The 16998-nt window shown below is 58.2% G+C and overlaps 1 non-coding gene across 1 annotated transcript; it reads left to right on the forward strand.

Annotated features, from left to right (window-relative positions):
• The first annotated feature begins 16359 nt into the window (after positions 1-16359).
• On the forward strand, positions 16360-16549 carry LOC121021897 (U2 spliceosomal RNA). The gene has a single exon (XR_005786736.1). It is a non-coding gene; the product is annotated as a U2 spliceosomal RNA (small nuclear RNA).
• The last annotated feature ends 449 nt before the right edge of the window (positions 16550-16998 follow it).

Genomic DNA, 16998 nt, shown 5'->3' on the forward strand with positions numbered 1-16998 from the left:
CGGGGGGGGGGGGGGGGGAAGACCCCACCCGGGTCCCCATGGGCGGGAGGCCGCGTGGCCAGGCCGGTGGGGGGCGGGGGCTGGGGTGTGGCGTGTTCAAGCTCAGACTGGGGCTGCAGTCGATGCCGGGGGTGGCCAGGATACTATTTTTCACGGATTCATTTTTTTTTTTTTTTGGAAGAGGAAGAGAGGGGGCTGTCAGCAAAGAGAAAGGGACACTTGGCAGGGCTGAGCGTCCCCCCTCCCGACCCCCCCCCCGTGCCCCAAGTTCTGCGCGGCCTTACCCCTTCAAGAGTTCTGGAAAGGGGTTCTCAGGGTGGGGTGTGGGGGGCCGGAACCTGTTCCTGGAGGCAGCTGGTGTGGATCACAGGCCTAGAGGTGACCAGTCCTGAGGCTGAGGCCCATCTTTCCCTTGGTCGTATGGGAGTTCTCCTGGCCCGGCCCATGAGACACCCCCTCTCCCGCCAGAGAGCAGTAGCAGGCCTGGGATCTGCCAACAGCACCCACAGGGCCCCAGAGCCAGAGCCCGCCGGGGAGCAGGGTGCCACGTGTGGTCGGAGAGCCACGACCTGGCAAAAGACAGGCAGAGAAGGGGGCCCGGACGCTGAGGAAGCCCCAGGAGGGCTGGTGGAAAGCAGACAGCTCTCCTGTGTGCTGTCTTCCTCCAGCGCCTTCCCTGGCCCGACTCACCTCACCTGAGACCCTGCTGGGACATCCGGAGCCTGCTTCCCCAGGAGAGGCTGCTCAGAACAGACCCAGAGAGCAGCCTCCCGGCCCCCCGGCCCCCTCCTCCCTGCCCCTCTGGGGCTGGGAGCTGCCACCCTGCCAGCCTCCTGCGCAGCACCCTTGGCAGCTGGACACCAGGGACTGATGGCTGGGTTTTACTCCACGTGGTAAATGATTGTGGTTAGTGTGGGTGGGACGGAGGGATGAAGCTGGCAGGCCAGGAGTACCCTGCTTGTGCCCCTTCATGCCGCTAGGCCGCTGCATGGATTTAAGTGTCGTGTCGGTACGTGGCTCCTTGAATGATGTTTGCAGACAGTTTCTGGCCTAACAGGACAGAAACAGTATGGTTTGAAGCAGGGGCCTCTCCTAGCCCACCTGGTGGGCACCCCTGGACCAGGGCAGACCAGGGTGGGGGCACCCCTCCCCATCCAAACACTGTCTCTCCTAAGTAGGTTCCCAAATCCCACTGGGGAAGGGGCGGAGGACCCTTCCCCCATAGCCTGGGAAAGCACTTGGTCCCCTTTGCACTTTGGGGAGAATTTGGGGCCCTTGGAGCTGAGGTCCCTTGCTGTGTCCCCCTTGCCCCTACCTCTGTCCTAGGCCTGCTCCTTCATGCTCCCTGCTGCTGGTGTCAGAGGGGCTCCCCTTTACTCTGGAACCTGGGGACCACCCAGCACCAGGCTTGTGGGCTGGAACAGGCAGACAGAGGACCCTGCATTGAGTCAGATGCTTGGGGCTTCCACTCTCTCCCTTCCCTCTGACCCCGACCTCTCATCCCTGCTTTCCGTCTGGGGGGGGGGTGTTTTATACACCCCTGCACTATTCGATATCTTTGTGTTCCGTGTCGACTGTGGGTAAATCTTCAAGACACCCTCCCCCAAGTGTGTTTGTTTATAAATGCTGTTTTTAGTGCAATAAAGGTGTTTCGGGAGTGCGGGGGTGGAGATCTGCTTGTTTAGTAGCGAGAGGAATTTTGCCTTGAGTTCCAGGGAGGGTCGGTGGAGTTTTCTCAGCCCTTTGGATCCTCTGGGACCGTCTCCTGCTTGTGGGGGAGGCAGGAATGCCAGACTGCCGCAGAGCAATGGCCCTGGGGACCCCCAGGCCCTCTCGTAGTCACAGCAGGCCAGTGAGCAGGGTCCTGTTTTCGCCCCCCATCTGCACACATGACATCCCACCTCACAGGCCAGGCTGGGGACCTTCAGTAAGCTGCCTGTGGCAGCCCAGCTAACGAGAGCCAGGACGGGAACCCACTGTGGCCACCAGAAGGATGCTCGGGCCTGCCACTTCCAGGCTATGGAGCAAACTGGACTGAGGTGTCATCACCGATAAGGACCCCCCCTCAGATGCCATGAGCTGCCAAGGCAGGAATGCCCCCGCTGACGCAGCCCTCACTCTCAAGCCCTAGGCCTTGAGGTCAGACAGGGATAGAAAGCCAGCATTTCGGCCAGGAGGCCACCCCCACCCTTGTCATGCCACTTGGAGATGCCCCGGGCCAGGGCGGCAGGAACAGCCCGGGCTGTAGGCCATTCACATCGATGCTGTGCCCTCAGCCTCGAATGCCTCCCAGCCCCCAACTTCTCCACTTTCAGGCTTCAGCTGAGATGGTGCCTCCTCCAGGAAGCCTTCCCGGTGCTCTTGGCTGGGAAGGGGGGCTTTTCTCAGTATGTCCTACATCCAACCTCGGCTCACATGCTGCATGGGGTCCTGTCTGTCTCCGACTCCAGGGTCGTCGGGACAGGTTCATCTCGGTGAGTGGTGTCTTCAGGTCCAAAACCATGCTGGGCTCCCAAGAGGTGCCTGACCGGCGACTGATGAATAATTGGAAAGCCACAGCTTGACCCCCACGTCTGTGCTCCTGCAGGGTAGCTGGGGAACAGGGAAGCCGGCAGTGAAGGGGCACCCGCCCTTCACCCCAGCTTGGCTCTCACCAAGGAGCTGAGTTGGCATGAGACGTGGAGAACCCTTGTCCCGTCAAGGCGTGATGGGAGGTGGCATCCATGACCTGGGGGATGTGTGGGAGCTCCTGTCACAGAATGCCGGGGGTCGGAGGTGGGGCATCACGAGGAGGAGAGCAGGTCAGTCTCGGGGAGTGTGGGAGCTCGGCTGACGTGGGCTCCGTTTACTCCAGACTCGCTCCGTCTGATGTGGGGGCGGGGGGACCGGTCCAGAGAATGGAAGCAGGTCAGCTGCATTTCCAGTGACCTGCTCAACAAGGGTGTGCTTCCTCCTCAACACCAGTTCTGGGACAGAGTCACTGCCGGCAGTTGAGGGGGCATGGCTGAGCCCTGGGGGTGCTTCCCTGCCACCCCTTCCTCCACAAAGCCTGTGTGGGGCCTGCCCACCCCCACCTGGCACAGCCAGTGTCCTTGTAGAACTGGTGGCACTGAGCGGCCCCACCAGACCCGGTGGGCTGTGGGGACAGCAAACACATCTGAGTGTTCCGTCTTTCTGCCTGAAGGGGGCGTTAGCTGAGCTCCCGGGGTATGCTGGGAACAAGGCCACCACATCCCAGCCGGGAAGCTACATGTCGGGAAGCTGCATGTCGCAGACCAGAGGCAAGGATCCGGGTGTGGCCCTACTGTGTGCAGCTCCTGCGCCCTGGGTGCCTGCAGTTGTCTGCTGGTCTCTTCCTCTGGCAGAGAAACGAGAGCGCAGGGAGCCCGGGAAGGAGCTGGCCTTGAACCCATGTGCAGTAGGACTGGGGCGTGGCCAAGGGCTGGATTGGATCCCCCCACCCCCCGACTGCTGGCTCAGAGCTGGGGTCCACTAGGACCCCCCCCCCGCCCCCACCAGAGCTGGTTGCCTCTTGGGATCTTTTTCAGCTGCATTTAACGTTTATTTATTTTTGAGACAGAGAGAGACAGAGCATGAACGGGGGAGGGGCAGAGAGAGAGGGAGACACAGAATCAGAAGCAGGCTCCATGCTCTGAGCCATCAGCCCAGAGCCTGACGCGGGGCTCGAACTCCCGGACCGCGAGATCGTGACCTGGCTGAAGTCGGACGCTTAACCGACTGAGCCACCCAGGCGCCCCTCCTCTGGGATTCTTGAGCAGACTGTGAGTGCCCTGTGTCCCAGTTCAGGGCCCTGTCTCCTGGTCTGAACCCAGGCCTGGCTCCTTTCTCTCCTCTCACCCTCACGGGGCCTGGACTGTCAGGCCCACCACGAAACCACCAGGAGCCTTTGTGTGGAGCTGGGGTCCTGAGCAGCCTTCCACCTGCTGACAGCCCGCCAGATGAGCCGCGCTAATGAGGCCTGGTCCGGCACGGTTGGTCCCAGGATGCGTTGCCAGGGCAACCGGGCGCCTTCTTGCCTCTTCCCCACTAGCCGCTCGTTGCCGGCAGCCTGTGTGCTGTGTGTGTGTGTGCGTGCGCAGGTGTGTGCTGTGCGTGTGCGCATGGGCGTCTGTGCACATGTTCACTCTGTGGGCGTGTTTGTGTGGCCACATGCCTGCTGCGTGCACAGGACACAGTGCAGGGGTAAGTGCAGGAGCGCGCGTGTGTTCGAACGTGTGCACCTGCTGCCCTCGCACCTGCACGGGCTGTGTGTGTGCTTCTCTGTGCACGCACTGTGTGCACGTGTCACCATGTAGTGTGCGTGTGCTGTGGCCGCCCCATGCCTCACGACACTCAAGAGGACGTGCCCAGATGGGACCAGCAGCTCAATAAGGCCCCTGCCTCCTGTCCCCATGCTGGCTCCTCGCTGGGAACACCCTCGCCATGTGCTCTCACTCTGCGTTTAGGTATCAAGCCGCCTTCTCCTTCTCAGGGTGGCCGGCCCCCCGGTGAGGTCAGATCCCCCTTCATAACCCTGGTTGTGTCACGCACCGCCTGTGATAGCAAGTTGATAGGGATGGCCTGTTGTTTGCGCCCAGCGCTCAGCCCCGGGTGCAACCCGCAGGGTGGGGGGGAGGCATGAGTCTTTTGTCCCTCCAGCCTGGCTGCTACACTGAGTGCCCCTACACCCAGGAGAGCCATGGACATCCAGGGCCACCACTAGCAGTGGGCAAATCACAAAATGGTGCCCCTGTCTGACCCGAGCCGGTACCATTGACAACAGAGCCCAGAGATGAGGAGTCAGATGCCTGGTGACCTTGTGGGCACCTGGATCTGACTGTGCCTGAAGTCCATGACTGCACACCATTGCAGTTCAGAGGGCCAGTAAAGTTCCTTCTCTGTGTAAGCCAGCTTGATAATATTTGTTTGTTTGTTTGTTGTTTTTCCATTTGTAGTCAAAGAACACTGATAGGCCAAGTCTTCAGTCTGGTGAGGTAGAAACAGCCCTGACCTAGGCAGGCAGCCCCGGAAGGCCTGGGAGCTGCACATCCCACGGCGTTGGGGAAGGTGGCACTAACCAAGGAGGGCTTTGCAGAAGGGGCAGAATCTGAGACAGGGAAGGGCACTGGGGCAGCAGGGACCTTCCAAAGGTGGAGGGAAGGGGCCTGGGGATGGGGCCCACCATGGGTCTGCATCCCACCCCAGTCTGCCGTCTGCCTTCACCTGCTACCCCTGCTCCCAAACCTTCCATGGCTCCTCATGGCCCCATATCCTGGCCTTGGAGACCCACCCTGTGCCCAGGCCCCCACTGTCTGTGAACCTGTTCTCTGCGTGTGCTGTACTTTTCTGGGCCTGGAGATCCGAACCCTAGTCAGGGAGGAGCTTAAGGGCAGCGCTCCACGCTGGAATTCAAGCCCCGGATTTTTCCATGGCGCGGCCTCCAGCGAGTCCTGGGGCATGTCTGGGTCTCCGATGCTTGGGCTGCGATGAGGCCCAGGCGCCTTTGTGGGCAGAGCTCGACGCACAGGCGCGTTCTGCAGAAGCAGGCACAGTTTTGCGATGATAATTAATATAATCACATTAGGGTGATAATTGTAGGCTACCGCCAGACCCACTGTGGTCGGGCTCCCCCTTGGCCGCCGGGGCCGGACCTCGCTCCCCCGCCCCTGCTCTTCCCTCCAGCTGCCGGCACCCCCTCTCCGGTGTGGGATTCAATTAAGCTGTTCCCCGCCTCTCCCCGCTCCCCCGCTTCTCCGCGCGGCGGCGGCGGCGGCGGAGCGGCTACCACGGAGAAAAACGACTTCGATAAACAGGAACCTCGGGGAGGAGCGGACTGCGTTTGCCGACCCCTGTCAAGCCAGCCTCCGCGGAGGGCCTGCTGGGGCCGCGCCCCACCTGTATGTTGGAGATGTTCCGCCCTCCAGGGTTGCGTGGACATGCAGACGCGCAGGGCCCGCCGTTAAGCCCGCAGTGGGTGACAGGGATGGACTGCCGAACCCTTAGACTCTGCTGACCCGACTCACACAGGGGGAAACTGAGGCACAGGGCGGTAGGCCCAGCTGGCAGGTGGAGGAAGGCGATTCCGCCAGCGCTGGGTGCAGACCCCAAGCCTTCAGCCTCAGCCAGGCTGCCTTCCCACACCCTCACAGCCTCCTTCTCAGGGAGACGCCACCCCCTGCCTTCCAGGCCCTGCCTGGGCCTCTGGCCTGAGTTTGAATCAGGACAAGTCAGTCCCTTCTCTGTGGTTCCGCCTCCTCCCCGCACTCTGCGTCGCCCCCCATGCTGTTGGTGGCTGGGGGAAGGTCTGATCTGGCACAGGTGTGCACCCAAAGCGGGCGCTGCTAGGGCCGCTGCCTGGCGGGGAACTTGAGCTTGCCCGGAGGGCTCCGGGACACAGCCCATGCCTGTGGTTTAAAGTGGGGCCTTGGGTCCCCAAATCCGTGGACCTGGAGGTGGAGTTCAGCCACAGGGGGCCACCTGCTGGGTCTGGCGGGGATGTGGCAGGAGGCCAGCCTGGCTGTTCCTGCTGAACCGCGCCCCGCCCCCCACGCTTCTCCCTTGGCCCTGTTGGCCCCGCATAGGCTTTGCCCGCGTGTTCAGTGAGTTCTGTGATTCCCTTCCAGAGAGTCACCAAGCGTGAGGGGGTTCTGGGGTTGCCTGGATTTGGAGTTGGTGTCATCTAGTCTTTCCAGCTGGGCTTCCTCCCGCACGGCCACGCCAGCCCCTCGCCCTCCCTGGGAGCTCATTTCCCCTCCCCCACCCCTCCCACTCCCTGCCAGCCCCTGACTGGTGCTTACCTTTACCTCCCCGGAGGGAGGACTCAATCCCTGAGCCCCTGGATAAGGCTACCCCTTTGATCCCCACCCTTACTTTAGCTCCCCCAACCAAGCCACAGAGCCCCTTCTTTGTTCCTTGAAGTCAGGGAGGCCACTCACATCGTGGATGGCAGCCTGCTCCCTGAACTGCCCAGAGGACCCTGGGCAAAACCCTCTGCCCTGCCCTCAGTTTCCCCATGTGTAAAATAAAGTGCTAAACTAGCTTTTAGCTCTGGGGGCGGGGCAGTGGCAAAGTCAAACTTGCAAAACGTTCACAACATAAACCTCATCCAAATATGCAGTGACCACCTAACGTACGTCATAGATTTATCTGAGTGCAAAGCTGCTTCAAAGGAGACTCAAATTTTACAAATTCCGAGTTCAAGGTGAAGCAAAACTAGTTAACGCCTTCCAGGGCAATAAAGTGTAGCCTTGGGGATAGAATTCTTCTGTTTGCAGCTGTGAGTCTTCAGGTTAGCAATTAGCAACCAGCCCCACAAGCTGAAGTGTCAGAGTCAATGAGAAAGCACCTTTCCCTGGGCGTCCGGTGGCCCTGCCTCCCCCCTCCCACGACCTGCTCCCTCCCCTGCCCCTGCACTACCGGCCCCCCCCCCCCCCCCCCCCACTCATTCTGTTCCAGCCAACACGGGCCTGCCTCCCGGTTGCACCCCCAACAAGGCAGGTATGGTCCGGTCCCAGGACTTTTGCACGTGCTGTGCCCTCTGCCCGCCTGGTGTGCTCTTTCTCCAGATCTCCACAGGACTCTCACAGAGGAAAGGCCCTCCCTGGCCGTCCATCCAAAATGCCCCTCCCACTCCCTTTCCCCCTAGTCTTCATTTTCTTGTAGCACTCTGGGTCGGCCAGGCCAGGACTGCCTCCTTGCTGAATTTCGAGGCCTAGACCAGTGCTTGGCTCACAGTAGGTGCCCCACAAATGTTTGCGGAGCAAATGAGCCACGGAATGGCCATCAAGACTCCAAGATGCTGTGTTTTTCTGAGGAGTCAGCCAGAGGGGGTGCAGGGCCAGGCCTCCTCCCACCTTCAGAGGCAGCAGCAGACCCCCATTCCCCTCACACGCAGACTCTCTCCAGCTGACTGGGAAGGGTCGGCCGCCTCCAGTTACTTAATCGCACAATAATAAGCGCAGGCTGATAGGGAAATGACCCAGGATTTCAGGGGCAGCAGGTGTGTGGGTGCCGGCCTGGTCCGCGTGTCCCATCGCATGCCCGCCCTTGCACACTCGTACCTGCAGCCTTCGGGGTCCTTGGCTTGCATACACGTTCCTCCCGTCTCCGCCTCTATCCTCCTTGGCCTCCTCCTCTGTCTGTGTCCTTGTTCCCTCTTCTTTTTTTTTTTTTTCCAACGTTTATTTATTTTTGGGACAGAGAGAGACAGAGCATGAACGGGGGAGGGGCAGAGAGAGAGAGGGAGACACAGAATCGGAAACAGGCTCCAGGCTCTGAGCCATCAGCCCAGAGCCCGACGCGGGGCTCGAACTCACGGACCGTGAGATCGTGACCTGGCTGAAGTCGGACGCTTAACCGACTGCGCCACCCAGGCGCCCCTCCCTCTTCTTATAAGGACACCAGTCACTGGACTTAGGGCCACTCTACTTCAGTATGACCTTGTCTTGTTTCAAGTTCATTTCCCAACTCCGTTTTCGAATAAGGTCTCATTCACAGGTTCTGGGAGTTGGGACGTGGACATGTTTGGGGGCCACACAGTCCAACCCACAACAGCTTTCTTGTCCTCAGCTGCTGGTTAATTCAGACTCTGGGCCTGTACAGCCAAGTCTCTTGATGGGGTCCAGCGCTCTGCACTTTGGGTATTGTTTTTCTCAACTTTTAATTTTGCTCTAATTTCAAATTTGCAGAAACTTTCAAGGTTAATACCAGAAACTCTCATAGACTCTGCACAGACTCACCAATTGGTTGCATTTAGTCCTGTCTGCTTTGTTGGGTTCTGTGTCTATATCTATCTATTATCTGTATGCATATACTTATATTTAAATGCACTTTTCTGAACCATTTAAGACTGGAAGTGTAATGCCCCTTCACCCATAACACATCACCGTATATTTTCTAAAAACCAGGATTCTCTTTTATAACCCACCACGGTTATCACAATCGGGAACTTTCACATCAATACAGTACTCATATCTAACACACTGTCCGTATTCAAATGTCACCAGCCGCTCCAATGATGTCCCACTGGGGGGACTTGGTAATGAGCAGGTTGCCATGGCAACAGATTCTGGCAGCCGGGTCAGCAGGCAACAGCTCAGAGGAGCCCGGGCTGTGCCTCCTGGGGGGCAGCCTGGGGGAGGAGGGCCCAGAGGGGGCAGGAGAGCATCCCCTACTACTCTTGGAGATGGCCCTTGCCCTGGGTCCAGGGTTAATGGAGCCTCGGGGACCACACAGAGTGAAGTTCCTCCTGGTCTTCTCAGATCGCTGGTGTGGAGGGGGTTTTGGGACTTGAACGTGTCTTTCTGGGGAGACACAATTCAAGCTGGTACGAGCAGAGCCCAAATTCCTGAGGCACAGGGTTTAGATATTAGCCAAGACATTGCTGGGCAAGGCAGCGCGTGTCGTGTCTTCTGTGGTGACCACCCCGTGTAGGGCACCTGCCTTCGAGCCGCCCCTGCCTTGCAAGTCTGCGTTGCTGCTGCCTGCACACCGTGCTGCCTCCTCTCATTCCAGCCTTTCACGCTCCTGGTCCCACAGCTGGTCGCCAGTCACCTGTCAGTCTCCTTCCTTGCGGACAGAGCCTAACGTTTGGGTGCCCCTCCCCATGGTGTGACTCGGGGAAGCCCGTTCTATGTGGTGCTGGCACAAATCTTCACTGGTGGTCCACTTCGTTGCTGGGGATTGGTTTATGCGTGGGCGTGTAACCCCCTCCTGGCCAATGAGATGGGGGAGAGGTCTTGGGAGGGGGGCAGCTTCTGGAAGCCGCTGCCATCCTCTGCTTATACCCCTTCAGCAATGTGGGCTGATTCCTCATGCTGCCAGCTCTGGAGCTCTCTCTCTTTCACCTCCTGCTTTCACTTATCAAGACCCTTACGATTACATTGAGCCCACGAAGATAATCCGGGATGATCTCCCCACCTCAAGGTCAGCCGATCACAGCCCTAATTCCATCTGCAACCGTGATCCCCCTTGTCCACAGCATAATGTGTTCACAGGTGCTGGGGATTTGGAGCGCATCTTTGGGGCTGTTGTTCAGCTGACCGCAGAAGGTTTCCTTGCTGACCATGTGCCTTTGGCTATGGCAGCCTCATGATGAGATGTCCGGAGCAGCTGCAGCCATTCTAGTGCCCACTGAGGAAGAAAACAATGCAAAAAGTAGCAGAACCCAGAGGATCACAGAGCAGCAAAGCAGAGAGAAGTCCAGGAGATTCTGAGTAGGGAGGCTTGCTGGGAAGGGTCGGGAGCTGTTTTGGGGGGGAGATAATATGTTGCCTCACTGCTTAAGCCCATTTGAGGCAGGATCTTCTGTTGTTGGCTGCTGAAGGCATCCACAGAGGAGAACCGCAGCCACCCCTTAAATGCGCTTGAAATAGAATCTCTAGCTGTGTGTGTGTGTGTGTGTGTGTGTACGTGCGTGTGCAAGAGAGAGAGAGAGAGACTACCTTTCCCAGACTCCCTTGCAACCAAGTGTAGCCATGTGACTAAGTTCCAGCCAATGGGATATGAACAAGAGTGGCAGCGTCTTTTCTGGGCCTGGACCCCCCCCCTCCCCCGCCCCAGGTCCTACCATCTGTGGATCGGGCAAACGACCCAGGTGTGTTCACTCGGTGGGACCCTGCCCAGCTGTGTGAACACAGGGCGTCTCACGGGCACCATTCTGAGCCTCACAGGCCAGACGCAAATGAACACGAATACCGAAGGATCCCATTGATAAAGAAAAGTCATGTATGAGGACAGAAGGCAGGACAGTGGTTATTGCCGTGGACGAGGGAGAGGGGGTGGAGGGTCTGGGGGTCTGCTGTGAAATCCGCCAAGCTCTGTATTAGGACAGATGCTATCCAGCCCTGAAAGTAAAGTGCAGGACCCAGGGCAGGGGGCACAGCCTCCCCTCCCCCTCTTTCTTGAGCTGCAATGCACAGACCCCGACTTGTGAGAGAGAAAAGATCCCTCCATTTCAATAAGCCTAGACCTGCTGGGTCTTTGTCGCAGCCATGAAGCTATGTTTCATCTGTGACGACAGACAGGCTGTCCTCACTGGGGTCAGAGATGTCAAAGCCACGACAAGCGTCTTCCTCAGGGTCAAAGCTTCTTAAACATGAGTGAAGGATGCTTTTCTATTTCGGATGAGAGCAGACAGCATGAACTTCACCCTGCTGGTCAGACTCCCTGCAGCAGGCCTCACCCACGTGTCAGTCCTGGGACTGACCACGGGACCCTGTCTGGGGTCACATCTGGGGCGCTCCTGGCACCAGGTAGGTGGGGCCAGGGCCAGGAATGCTGGGGAAACCCTGTTTTGTAAAACATGCAACAGGCTGGGAGGCCCTAGGCCGCCTCCTCCAGGGCCTTTCAGACCAGCAAATCCCAGCCGACCCCAATCTCCGATCCTGCAGGCACCACCTCGGTGGGGGGTAGGTGGGTAGGGCTCATGGACCCCAGGACCCCCAGTGCGGACTCACTGCCCGATCACTTACCCCTCCCATTTGGGGAGGTCTTAATTTAGTCTTAGGTGAGGGTGGGGTAAGGAAGCTTTGGCCGGGGTGGTGGTAGGCAGCGTTCAGAGGGTTCAGAGGTGGGGGTCGTGGGAGGCGTCAGGAGGCCGTATTAGTCCCCCCGGAACATCCTTCCATGATGTGATGGACACTTCATGGTCCGACCGCCCGGAGGGAGGAAGGCATCACATCCCTCGGCTTTTGCTAGGAAACCAGCGTGAGGTCAGTGGTGACACCTCGGGGGTGGCGCTCAGCAGTGGGCGCTTAGCGTGTTGGGGTCGGCTGGCCGCGCTGACCCCGCTGTGTCCCGCATGTCCTCATCCTCCAGCAGGCTCGCCCAGGCACGTTTTCAATGGCAAGCGGAGACGGCGAGGGTAGGAACAGGCACAGCCACCCACGTCTTCCACCTTCTGTTTGCCAAAGTCAGCCATCAGAGGAAGAACTTCAGAGTCACCTGCCAAAGGGCACGAGCAGAGGGCGGGTGAGGCCTCGGGGCCTCTGTATAAATGATTTCCCTCCATCACAAAGTTTTGGGAAACATGACTAGTTTAATAATAATGATAGGATTTTAAGCAGGCTCCATGCCCAACGTGCTGCCCAGCACGAGGCCTGAACTCACGACCCTGAGATCAAGACCTGAGCTGGGACCAAGAGTCAGAGACGCTCAACGGACTGAGCCACCCAGGCGCCCCCAGTTACTGTAACAAAATACGATCCTACCACACACCAAAGGATTTAGGATTTCAGTGTCACTGCGGCTTCCTTGAACAGAGCAGAGCAAGCGACCTGGAGAGCAGGTCACTGGCCCCTCTGCACTCGGCCCGCCCCCCGCCTGCTCCGCGCTGTAGAAAGAACTTGACACCTCGGAGAACCCCTGCCCTGTCTCTTCCACCAGTGGGAGATCTGGGGGAACCCTAGAGGGAGAAGCCGGGTGTGTGTCCCTCTCCCTTTCTTCTCGCTTTAGGTGGTGTCCCCGCTGTGGCTCCGGCTCTCTGGACAGGCCCACCGAGGTCCCAGCTTCCATCTTGTGGCTTCTGCTGCAGCCCCTAACAGTGGTGGCAGTAGTGGCTCCTTGACGTGGCTCCTCTTTAAATTGTCACCCCGTCCCCTGTGTGGCTTCTCGGATCTGTGGGAACAGATGCTCCCCTGGAGCCTTCCGAGGGAACCAGCCCTTCCCACACCCTGACTTTAGCGCAGTGAGACCGAGTTGACTTCTGACCCCAGAACTGTAAGAGAATAAATGTGTGTTGTTTGAAACCACTGCCTTCGGGGCAATTTGTTAGAGCAGCCGCAGGAGACTCTAGATGCCCCCCAGGTGCCGGGTTTTGTGGGGGAGGGGGGCCCCAGCAGAAACACGTCACTCCGCCCTATACAGCTTGTGCTCCGGCCATCCCTACATCCCCAAAGCCTGTGTTGGGAACTGCCACTGGGAAGCCCATAGTCTGGGGACGCATGTTCCCACTGAGCAGGAGGGATTTGGGGGGAGGGGCCTGGAGTGTCGCCTGGAGGACAACACACAGCTTTTGCGTCCCTATCACTCGAGTCGCTGTCATGATTTTGGTCGACCCACGCGTACTCTTGTAGCCTGATGTATTTCTTTAGGTCACCACATTGACCCATTTCCTGAGTAAATTTGTACGAAAAAGACTGTACCGTGTCTGTAAATGGGAAACCAGCACAACTTTCCATAAAAAGAAAGAAGCTGTGAAAGTCGCGGCTGAAAGTTTGATGAGAGGAAACAGTATTTGAATAGTCTTCAAGTATTTCTCAAAAGATGCTTGTTAACTTCAAGGGGGAGAACATGGCACTGTATCGTGGAGAAACCTGGACAGACCACCTGAGTCAAGGAGGGAGGTTCGCGTCCGCAGCGATGGGATGTGTTGTCGGCTCCGCTCGCCTTCGGACAGCACCCGCTGAGGGATTCTTGCCAAAATGCACATCCCTTCACCGATCATGAGAACATATTAGAGAACCCCAGACAGTGTGACATAACTGGCCCAAACCTTCAAAACTGTTTAGGTCATGAAAGAGAGTGAAGGGTTGTCAGAGGACAGGGTACCGAAGAGGCTCATAGGTGTGATGCCTCGCTTGGACTGACTCTGGAGGGGAAGAAACAGTGGGAAAGGACATTATGGGGACTGTCTCTGAAATTTGGGGAAGAATTCTTGATGAACTAAGGGGTTGTATCAATGCTATGTTCGCCCGGATTTTGATAACCTGCTGTGGTTATGCAAGAGAACATCCTCGTTCTTAGAAATACGTGCCGAGTCTTCAAGTCTTGGGGGGGGCGGGGTGAAGGGGTGTGATGCTTGCAACTGTCTTCAAATGTTCAGGGAATGATAAAGCAGTGTGTCGACATGTTAACAGTTGGTGAATCCGGGTGGAAAGTCCATGGCGGTTCTCAGTACATGCTTGGAACTTTTCTAGGCAGTCGTTTTGAAACAATCACAGAACGAAACCAGAAACAAGGTGTGTAAACAAACAGCAGTACAAACAAAAGAAGGTTCTTAAATTCCAGCTTTTTTGGGTCTCCCTCCCTGCCCCCAGACATGGGCCTGCTCTCTTTTGGTTAAAAAGGGTTAATAAAACTGAGCAAGTCAAACTTTGGTTAGCTGCAAGCTGAGATTTTCCTCTAGAGCTACCCAGAAGCATTGTAATTCAGCAAAAAGGGGAGTGATTTATCACCACCATATTTGATGGTACTGAACTCTGGGCCTTTATCTCACTTACAGGCACCTTGAAGATACCAGTCTGTGTCCCTGCTTTAGGAAATATTCTGTGGCAGGTGGGAGCCACAGAAGGTTGCTGTGTGAGGGAAGAGCATAGTTGTGGCTGGTCTTCAGGGAGACTACTTTAGCCCGAGGAAGCTACCCGCTTCATCTGTAGTCGTAGGGCATCCCCCATCACCACTGCATTTTGCAAGTGTGGTCCTAGCTGGGGGCACCACCGGAGGCAGCCGCCGCGTGTGCGAGTCCAGCGCAGACTTGGGCGGTGACTTTGTCTCCCTGAGCACGTTTCTTCCCGGAGGAAAGTGGGGGCGGGGAATAAGAGATGAGGCATGGGGCGGGGCCTCGAGGCGGTGAGGGCGCCCGATCGGCCCGGCTCCCGGGGAGCCCGACATGCCCTTGAGAGGGGCGACCTCTGGTGGCCACGCCGCGTCACTGCCGCGTCTCCCTGCGAAGGGCCGCCGCGCACCTGCGCCGCCCCCCCCTCCCCACGCCATCCCCCACTTCCCTCCCGCCACCACGGGGTCCAGGCAGGGTCCCGGGCTCTGGCCTGCATTGCGCCCCGCAGGCACGGCGGGGTGAGTAGCTGTGTCTTCTCTCTGCAGGCTTAGTTTGAAGTCACTTAAAACCAGGTGGAGGGAGTTTAGGGAACAGTACCGGTCATGCCAGCGCTCCTTCGTTTCTTTCCTCCCTCCTCGGCCCCCCCCCCCCCCCCCCCCGCCCTGGCCTGTGTTCGGAATCCGAGTAAGTAAGGGTCCCGTGTCCCTCCTGAGATGCCATCGCTACTAGTCCGGTGTGACCCTGTCTTACGTCTCACTTCTTGTTCGGCTGCCCGCTGGGGCGTTCGCTCCTGCCTCACATAACGAGCACCCGTGAGCTCGACTCAGAACCCCAGAACAGGGAGGGAAGGGCTCAGCCACCTGCCCCCCACGACCAGCACCGCCCTCAGGTCTCCTCGTGGGCACACGGGTGCCTGCGGGCCGCTCCTCCCGTTCCGCCGCTTCTCCTGAGCCACGTCCGTGCTCTCCGGGTGCTGCTCGTGCTCACGCTGCCGGGCCCTCCTCCGCTTCCCCTGTGAGCCGGCTCCTGGGCTGCCCTCCGCTTCTCCCCATTGTGAGTGGTGCTGCCGGGCCCCCGCGGCCAGCTCTGCCAGTGTCCAGCTGGGTGTCGCCAGATGCACCTTTATGACTTCATGCCAGATTGTTCTCCACAGTTGGGCCGCGTCCCTGTGTGTAAAAGAGGTCGTTCTCTCCGACGTCTTACCGCCAGTCTTCGGCTTTGCCGGCTGGATGGAAGTGAACTGTGACCTCACCAGTTTTCCCTTCATTTCCCTATTTGTGACACCGCGTGTCTCCTGTGAAATGTCTCCACCTGTCTGCTTCCTATTTTACACTTGGTTTATGCTTTTTCTTACCGATTGCCTTTTGAACCCTGAAATCATTTCGAGTGGATTTTTGTGTGTGGAGTGAGCTGGGTGTGGTAGGAAGCATAGTAGCCTCAAAGGTGCCGGGAACACAGTGTCCTGTGTAGCCAAAGGGACTGTACGATGTGGTTAAGGCTGCAGACCCTGCGCTGGGTTACCCAGGAGGGGGCCTCATGTGATCACGTGGGTCCTTAGGAACTGAGGCCCTTTCTCGGCTGACTCCAGACACGTGAGGGGCAGGAGAGGGGCAGGCCTCGCTGCTGGCTAGAAATGGAAGGAGGGCCCTGGGCCAGCGCTGCGGTGCCCCTTGGGAGCCGGGACTGCCCTCGGCTGACAGCCATGGGAAGTGGGGACCCCAGGCCTACGGCCACAAGGGGCAGGGAACGGACCCTCCCTGGCAGGCTGCGGCCTGTTCTCCATGCGAAACATCCGCATATCCAGAGATTACCACCCTGCCTTCAGCCCTTTGGCTGTGAACTTTCTTGCTTTTCCGCATATTTGGGCAGCAGAAGTGGACTGTCCAGCCCTTCCCTCAGGGCCGGTGGAGCTCTGGCCTCTTCAGCGCCCTCTCCTTGACCTCGTGTGTGCGCCTGGCTCTGGAGACCCTGGTCCCCCCGTGAGCTTGAAGGGATGCCTGGCCTTCCCAATATGGACTTGAATTCACGCGAAGCAGGTTTAATGAGCTGTCTCTAGAAGAAAAGTGGACTTAACAAGGATTTTTATCGCTTCTCAGCCTTTTGGCTAAGATCAATTGTAGCATCTGTTCTTACCAGTTTAACATGTGACACGTCCTCTATCGGAGGACAACATATTAAATGGAGTTTTGGAGCCGGAGATATAGAACAGGAACTTGCTCTGTCCACTCCGCACATCGACCTGGGATTGCAGAACTTCGGGCGGATGGGGGGGCAGACGGCAGCGTGGGAGGTCTCGTGCAAGGGCATAGCATTCCTGGCGTGAGCGCCTAGGGACTACCCTCCACGTGGGACCGCACGTGTCTCCCGTCCTGGGCCCACAGGCCTGTGTGCCTGCACCGGCAGGATCAGCCTCACCACACTCCATCCACCACAGGAAAGCCCCCCCTGCCACGCCCTTGTACCTCTGTCTTTTCTCTGTGTCATATGCCTCCCCCCAAAAAAAGAAGGGAAATAAATTTTATTACTTAAACAATTTTTTAAATGTTTATTTATTTTTGAGAGAGAGAGAGAGAGAGAGCGCGCGCGCGCGCATGAGCGGGGGAGGGGCAGAGAGAGAGGGAGACACAGGATCCGAAGCTGACTCCAGGCTCCAAGCTGTCTGTACAGAGCCCGACCCAGGGCTCGAAACCACAAACTGCAAGATCATGACCTAAGCTAAATAA

The sequence above is a fragment of the Herpailurus yagouaroundi genome, unplaced genomic scaffold (genome assembly GCF_014898765.1).
Source record: "Herpailurus yagouaroundi ecotype Mexico unplaced genomic scaffold, PumYag 348, whole genome shotgun sequence".
NCBI lineage: Eukaryota > Metazoa > Chordata > Mammalia > Carnivora > Felidae > Herpailurus > Herpailurus yagouaroundi.